Source organism: Apteryx mantelli, chromosome 5 (assembly GCF_036417845.1).
Source record: "Apteryx mantelli isolate bAptMan1 chromosome 5, bAptMan1.hap1, whole genome shotgun sequence".
Taxonomy (NCBI): Eukaryota; Metazoa; Chordata; class Aves; order Apterygiformes; family Apterygidae; genus Apteryx; species Apteryx mantelli.
In genome coordinates this window covers 36,455,565-36,463,858 of record NC_089982.1, presented here as the reverse complement: position 1 = coordinate 36,463,858, position 8,294 = coordinate 36,455,565, and the positions used below count along the sequence as shown (strand labels likewise).

General features: G+C 38.1%; 1 long non-coding RNA gene across 2 annotated transcripts in view; it reads left to right on the top strand.

The window, feature by feature from the left end:
• The first annotated feature begins 246 nt into the window (after positions 1–246).
• The window catches only part of LOC106491911 (uncharacterized), a 61,489-nt gene continuing 53,441 nt past the window's right edge, over positions 247–8,294 (top strand). For both annotated transcript variants that reach the window (XR_010884260.1, XR_001293827.1), the window contains exons 1-3: positions 247–313; positions 5,961–5,999; positions 6,627–6,739. This is a non-coding gene — a long non-coding RNA (uncharacterized lncRNA). The remainder of the gene's footprint in view (positions 314–5,960; positions 6,000–6,626; positions 6,740–8,294) is intronic.

The window sequence follows — 8,294 nt, the reverse complement described above, 5'->3', positions numbered from 1 at the left end:
TGCTGAATCAGTCTCCAGTTCACTCTGAACTTCGTTCAGCAGATTACACTGATTGCAATTCTTTGGCTAGCTCCTTCAGCATAACATTCCTTTTTTAAAGAAAATGTAAATGATTGGTTCTAACACAGTAGATAACTAAATGGATGTTTAATGAAAATTATCTGTCTAATGTAATAGAACTAATCAATGTCATTTTCCTTTTAAAGGAATGTTTTCTGAAAGATGCTGTTCAGCAGAGCACAGCTGATATAATGCTCTGGATGGCATAAAAGACTTTCAAGAAATGACTGGAAAGAGCATGTGTGTGCATGAGGTAATTTTCAGCTACATCCAAGCATGGCCTCTCTGTTCATTGCCACAAAAGTAGAAGAGCCACAAATAAATTTCAGGCCTTACTTTCACCTGACTGCCAAATGTGCAGGATTGGGCTTGTTGAGCTTGTTGAGCAGTATGCTGTCTGGGAGCTTACTGAACCTGCACTCTGTCAGCCACTCTGGCTGCTGTTTGGTTTTCAGATCGGTTTCCAGATCGATGTGAAGACCAATGGGTTTTGATGCATAAAAGGCCGAATGGCCTGGGATGTACCTGTCTGAAAAAGCCTCTTTCAGGCAATGACAAACTGGCTGCAGCTGCAGCATGAGGAAACTAAAGCTCCATCATAATAAGAGGCAAGAAGAAGCTGTCAGTTTGCTTACATTTTGGACCCTGGTTTTTTTAAAGTCTTTTCTTCTCTAGATTGATAATAGTCTCATGCCTTCAGCTTTCTCTCTGGAGTCCCACTTAATTTTTGTTCCTGTGAGGAGAAAGAGACAGTTACTGTGTATGTTTGCATTGGAGAAGGGCAGGAGATGTGTAGCACCTAATACAGTGGTCACTGTGTCCAGATGTTGATTTTGCCTTATTAAGAGTGCTGGAGTGCTTTGTGATTTCTTTACTGTCTTTCAGAAGGAGAGCAAATAAAAAAGTTAATACATATTATCAGCAATTTTGCCTGCAAAAACAGAGGTCATTTGACTCTGAAAGATTTGGGCATAATAATTTAGTGACATGACTGGATTGTAGGATCAGGTATTTAATCACATACCAATAGCTGCATACTTCATTGACTGTGAAAGCACTCCCTGTCTGCTTTTTGGAGTGTGCCACATATTGCAGAGCATATATTACCCTAAAAGTATTAATGATAAGTAATTCAAGATCAGTAGTTGCCTTCTTTTTGGAACAACTCAGATGTGATGCTTACTCTTGTCTTACTGAATTTGCTCTTTTGGGGCTGTTTAGTCAATCCTGGCTCAGTAGATAAAGAAATTCCTTGAGCAAATTCAGTTTACTTAATACTTTGTTCAGTTTGATATATGCTCACAGAAGCCATTAATTGCCAAATGGGCCCAATGGACAATTAATGGCTTCTGTGGCTAATACATCAAACTGGTTGTATGAAACTTCTAAGTGGAGTACAGGATAAAGTTTAAAGCATGAATGTGAGAGTCAGGTATTCAGATTTCTACATCCAACTTTTCCACTGACTTGCAGTAACTGTAAGAGTTACATCTCTGAGGTCTGGGGCCAGCAGAGGACCGCAGAACATGGCCCCCAGCATGGACATCCCAAGCAGCTGTCTAGAGCATGCTAATATGATGGATGAAGGGAAAATCTGAAATAACAACCCTTTCTGGGATGTAAGTGGTTTATTTTGTACTGCATGGATGTGCCTTTAGCTCCTTTGGGTTTCATACCCTGAAATTAGAAGGCAGACAGCTACTCGAAGAGCTGAAAGAAATGCTCTTTTTGGTTATATGAGGTTAGGAGGTATGTGAGCTGAGTGACAGCACCTCTTCATATATAATGGTCTGGCAGTTTAAGGTTTATGAGGACAGTGGAAGAGCCAGCTGCCAGCAGGGGTTCAGATGCTCCCCCAGGAGTGTGCCCAAGCCACCAGTTTCTGTGCCTAAACATTTCATGGAGCAGATATTAGAAAAGGGGATTCCTCTGCTGGCAGCTCAAAGCCCAAAGTGTGGCATTACCAGGTCGTGCTCCTCCCATTCTTCCTCCTTCATCCAATGAACCTTAAGACACTCATCACAGGGTAGCCCAGCTTCAGAAACTGGACAGGGTTCCCACCTGAATCAGCTCTCCTGAGGCTGGCTGACAGCAGGGCGATTGGGGCGCTCCCACAGGGGACCCTGGGCTTGGACTTCCTCAGGCTGAGGCGGGGCTGCATCCAGTTCTTCAGTGAATCCTCCAAAATTGGTGGTTGGAGAAGGGCAGAGGAGCACGCCATTTTGACTATTCTGAGTGCATTACGCTCTCCCTGGGAATACTTATGCCCCATAGCAAATTTGGCAGGGGCGGAACATGAAGTAATGTGTAACCTTGGATGTCTGCTGGGGCTTGGAGTGGAGGGAGGTGCTGTGACAAGACTGGCATGCTCAGACAGACTGCACTAGGTACCCAGAGCACATTTAAGCTGAAAATCCAGCTTGGGGATTTACAGCATTAGATGGCAGCTGAGCAAAAGTGTTTAGCATCCCGCTTTTCAGTACTTAAGTACCTGCTTGCAGTACTTAAGTCCATTTTTGGATTCAGTTCTTAATCTTAGTTACTCAGTTTTGCCATCTGTTAAAGTGGAATAATAATTCCTTTATATATAGGCTTTTTATGAAGATTTACAGAGTTTAATTTATAATCTTTCAACTTGCTTTAATTAGTTCAGAGGAAACGGTATACACAATATAGATTACTTCTGATGTTTCATGGCAAATAAAAAAACTGTAAGTATGTTACCCTTCCTTTTACCAGCCAACATTTCAATTAACTTTTGTCTAATTCTTTCTACTTTTTTTCTACTTTTATCACCACCTACTTAATATTCACAAACAAAAGGCCTAATTTTCTTCTCTATCAGATTCCCCTGGACAAACACTGCTATACTTCCACTGAAATATGTAGAATTAAGTCATTCTAAGGCCATAGAACACAATGAAGTATAAGGCACAATATTAAAAAAAATCCACTCATTCAGAGATGAATAAATAATTTATTGCTTTTGGGGACTGAATGTCACAAAATTCTGGAATCGTAGAACATCTCCATTGTTCATGATCAAGTAAATTTTCTATTGAAGTTTTGAACAAGAATAGTATAGATTGATTCTACAGAAATTTATATATGGCAATAACTTTACACACAAGTAATCCACCTAATTCAAACAGAACTAGTGAATTTATAACCTTATTCTGGTGCACATTTAAAAGGAGTATGTCTTCACATGTATATGGAACATCTTTTTGTCCTTTGTTAAAAGAAAAATAATATGTGCACATACATATATGAAAGAAGATAAGAAAAATATGCAAGCTGAAAGTGAAATCCCTGCTTGCCCTTCAGTTTATTAAAATAATAATGTTTATTTAATATATGTTAAACAAAAAAGCCCAAACCCTGCTATCTTACAGTTGGCTGTTTTTCTAATGAGACTCAGTTTGTCTTCTTCTGCTTTTACTACTGTTTGAGAATCATCAAAATTTATCTTAAAAATTAGAATATCTTCTAGATGAGATAAATCTTGTCTTAATGTATTAAAAGATAAATATGTCCCCTGTACCGAAGGTGTGATAAGTCGGATTACTGGTAACTTCTTTTCTTGGCTGCAGTCCCACCAAATGAGTCATGTTTAGCCAGGATCTTACCTTTATTACATGACTGGGGTCAATCCTTTAGATTCAGTGGTTACTAATGGTTACTCAGCCAGAGAAATGAAAGACGAGATAAGGCAGGAAAAAAATGTCTGCATAAGGTGTATTTTTCTAAGTCCTGCCATGAGACTGAGAGCTGAAGACACTTTTCCCCCCAAAATACCTAGCTTTGGGGCTGCAAAATACATTGCTGTTATGTTCTTAAAAAAAGAGAGTGATGGTAACCCCCTTTCTCAGTAATCTTTAAAGAACCTCTGACAGCAATGGAGTTAAAAACCAAGATGTTGTTCGTATTCAGACTCCGTAAAATAATAGGATGAGGTGAATATATTGTAGGTGCTCCCCCACCTCAGGCCCCCAACATCCAGCTGTATAACCCATGTTAAGTACAAGAGCATTAAAGAATGTAGCCAATACAAAGATGGGTTTGAGATATAGCTAAATTCAGCTGTTAGCCTAATCTTATAAGATTAATTTTTCTGTAGTTCATGTAATTGTCTTTTTTCCAAAAATCTGCTCATGCATCTGTCTGGAATTGAGATCATATTGTCATTTCATGTCACTCTCATTTGATCTAATACTCAAAAGTTTTATTCATGGTTAAAGGCCTAAGTGAAATGGCCACTTAACCAAATGCCTACGTTTCAGTAGCCTCACCAAATGACCAGTTTGACAGAACGACTGTGATAGAAATTAGAGCTAGTGCAGCTCCCTTATTAATCATTGTTCATTGACCTTTAACAGCAGCCAAATTGTATCTGCGTAAAGTTAAGGCATTCAGGGGATTTGTGTGTCATAGTTGGAGGAGGGGACGGAGTGGAGAGGCAGAAGGAAGGAGAGAGGGTATACTTTGCTTTGGGGACATTGTCCTTACTGAAGTCAATCACAAAAATACCATGACACCAAAGATACACGGACCAGATCACTGAATCTTGAACGGCGGTGTGCAATTAAATGGTGGTTCTTGCTATTTAAGAAAAAATACATGTTTCCCTGGGGTTGCCTGGGGCACTGAAATGAATAATCCCTGGTACTGTTGATGTGGGAGTAAAAGAGTCCTTGGGACTGGAATTCATTTGCCAGCTTAGCTCTCTGCTGCACAGTTTTGTGGATAATCCGGGCACACGGAAAGCGTTTCCAGCTGCTCTGTGCTTTCCCTGGAGAGGGTTTTATTGAGTGCTTGTGTGTATATGTGTGGCAGCACCTCTTTTAAGCAACGTATTTAATGGCCAGGGAGGCTTATTGGTGGGTCTGTTTTTTTGATGGGGTTTTGTTTGGTTTATGTGAAGGTTTTGTTTGTGTGTTCGCTTTTTTCTTTGTATCCCAGAGGAAACAGCTGGGGAAGAGATTTTGGAGTAGGCCTGTGGGCCTCTTATGACAGTTTATTTGAGCTTTTTGTTATGTTTGATTTAATTTGTCCCATGTTTAAAAAAATGTGGACTCCTAAGGAATGTGGATGTGCATGAGAAACATTAAAAATAAATAAATATGCCAATAATACCACCCAAATTGCCCTCATGTTGTACGATAAAATAAATCAATGCAGATATTTTCAGTGAGATGAATCGACACTTGGGAATGTATTCCTAAAATGAGCTAATTCAGCATTGCTTGTGACTGACTCTGTAACTTGAAGTCAATGAAAATAGATTTGCAAGTAAGTATTACTCATACAAGTCTGGTTTTCAGCACTGGAACTTGAATCAGCAGCCCACAGAATGAGACAAAAACTCAGTATAGTTGCATTTAAGGTTGGTTTTGTATTTGTTAGGGGAAAGATGGAAACATAATTATATCAAATGATGTTAAGCTAAAAGTGCAATTTTTAATAAGGAAAACTATTATATAAAATATCCATCTTCAATATGGTTTTCATTTGTTAAATGGCTTCTTTCCCTATTGCAATGTTTGAGTTTGAGCTTTCAAAATTTTGCAAGAAACACTCATTTTTCACATAATTAACAGACAAAAGGAGCAGACAGGCAAAATGACATCTTCTATTTCTTTAATATTTTTAAATAATTAGTCCATTTAATTTTAATCAAAAATAGATTTGCTCTTTTTTTGCAGAAATACAATATATTTACGACAGAAAACTAAGTTAATTACTGCTTTTTCTGTAAGTGAAACCACCTATTTCTTGCCCTTTTGCTCTTAGCATTTCTTTACCCTATACCAATGATCTGGCAGCAAAAACTAAGTCACCTTTCTCATGCAGAAAGCTACATTTCACTATATTAACCCTTTCTTTTCCATCATTTACAGGGGCAGATGCTTGTGTGGTGTGAGATGATTTTCAATGAGGTTAGTAAGCCTGTCTCTATTTACAACTAGCTGTTGATCCAGCATTTTCAAGGCCATATAACTGAGGTTTGGTACAATAGAAATATAATTCACCAATTCTCTTTCAATTTGTTATTGATTTTTGCAACTGTAACTGTTAGTGTCTTAGTTATTCCTCCATCTTTACTGATTTTTTAAATTGCCATTATACCTTTTTTCTGTTTTTTTCTTTTTGAAGGTTGATCTTACCTCTTATTATATGCTAAAGGTTGGCATTAGATAATCATCGACACACTTGGAAATTGGCTTCTCAAATAGTTCTTGTAAATCATACAGCCAGAAATCCATATTTCTTAGCAACAGAGGCTTTGCTTCATGTCCATGCGCAGTTTTCTGCAGAGAGATTGGATTCTTTGCAAACATCAGTGCCATCTGACTAAAGGTGTTCCTAAGAGACCAAAGCTGATTTTTAGTAAGCCATTATCATGGTTTCACTTGCAGGTAGGACTAGATTCAGTGACCCCTAAATCCATTGTCACTGTAAAACCAGAGTAAGGTTTCAGTCAAGAGACAGTAATACATTGCATGCATTGATTCTGTTTCTATGTTTATATTAGGCATAACTGTGAATTTCCATATTGATAGCAGATATGATGTTCAGTCTACGGAAAAGACCAGGAGGCCAAGAAAGGAATCCAAAATAAAAGCCAGCACATAACGCCAAGAGAGAATGCACTTCTGGGCTGTAGTGCAAGGCATAGGTAGGCAGGACTATTTCTTAACCAAATGGGTTAGGTAAACATCTATTACCTGTCAGCTGGATACAGAGGAGTAAAGAAGAGCAATCTTTTAAATTTACCCTCACTGCAAATAGATGAAGTGCAGCTTGCTTTTATTTCTGTTTTCTGCAGCTATGTAACCTGTATCTTTGTAACTGGTTATCTCTTTTGGATTCTGTAAGTGTAGGTGATCTGCTTTTAACTTTTACCTAACTTAAGTGAAGAATTATTTCAAGGTTACTAGCTAGCACTAAAATGTTCCATGGTTGTGGCTGTTTTTACAACTAGAAGTCTGAACCACTCCTACAGTGCCTAGCAGTTCCCTATTTTCTCCGTAATACACAAAGGTAAGAGGCTATATGCCCAAGTAAGATGCATAGTCTAGTTTGACAGTTAATAATACAGTGATGTAAGGAGGGAAAATGTCTTTCCATGGCTGGAAAAACTCTGGCATGCAACAGTTAATGAAGAGCATTATAGTAGCCACCATTCAGGACACTTTGATAATATGTCAACACTTAACATGGATCAGATAGCAAATCACCACCTTCAGAAGGAAAGTCTGCATGCCTACTGTTATCAAATAGAAGTGGAAATAAGTAAATGTGGCGAAACAACAATTATTCTTCCTCATTTTGTTTGCATAGTACAAACATGTTAAGCCTTAGAAACAAAACCAGCCACACCTATAAAATCCTTTGTCCTTATTTCCTTCCCGTTTCCCTTCCAGCCCAGCTAGTGCAGTTAGCAGGCAGGTGAGCTCTTTAAAATGATCCTCCCACATAAGAAACTATAGGAGCTATGAAATATTGCTGCAGTCCGGTTATCTCTGAAATGCTGATCTACCTGGCTAACACAGAGAGGAAATGCAATTATTCCCTTTGACATGAAGTCACTTGTGAATTTACTAGATGAACTTCCTTGACGAATGGCTACCACCCACTCAATCCATCACTTCAGTGAAGTTGGGTTACCTTATACATTTACTTTCCTGTGTTTTTATCTTTTTTTCTGCATCTCAAAGAAATCAAGGGCTGAAATGCAACCCAATATTCCAAAGTATGCAATTAGAGCACCAATTAACTGAGAGATCTTTTAAAATAATGTATTATACAATAAACATGCCTTTCAGAGTTTCTTCTTTTTTTAATATAGGAAAATCAGCTAGAATTCTTCATTAATATTTTAAGTGCCATAAGTGTTCAGTTCCCAACTATCCACATGGTAATTTAAACATAAATTGTATCTGGTGGGAGTTGCTTTATTTTCCTTTGTGCTAATCCAAAGGTCTCACTTCCTGTGACAGGAAAGTCACAGATGACAGTTGCACTGCATGGGTAACAGGCACAAAAGGAGAGGTAAAAAATGTATAGAATGATTTTTCTAAAAAGTAGAAGAAAAAATTATATTAAAAATATTTGGTTAAAGAAATCCATTCTATCATATCAGGTAGATTAAAGTAGCTAATAAGTATTTGATGTTGATACACAACTCTCAGCCTTGTCTTAGATAAGCAGCCAATGGTGGAGGGTTGCAT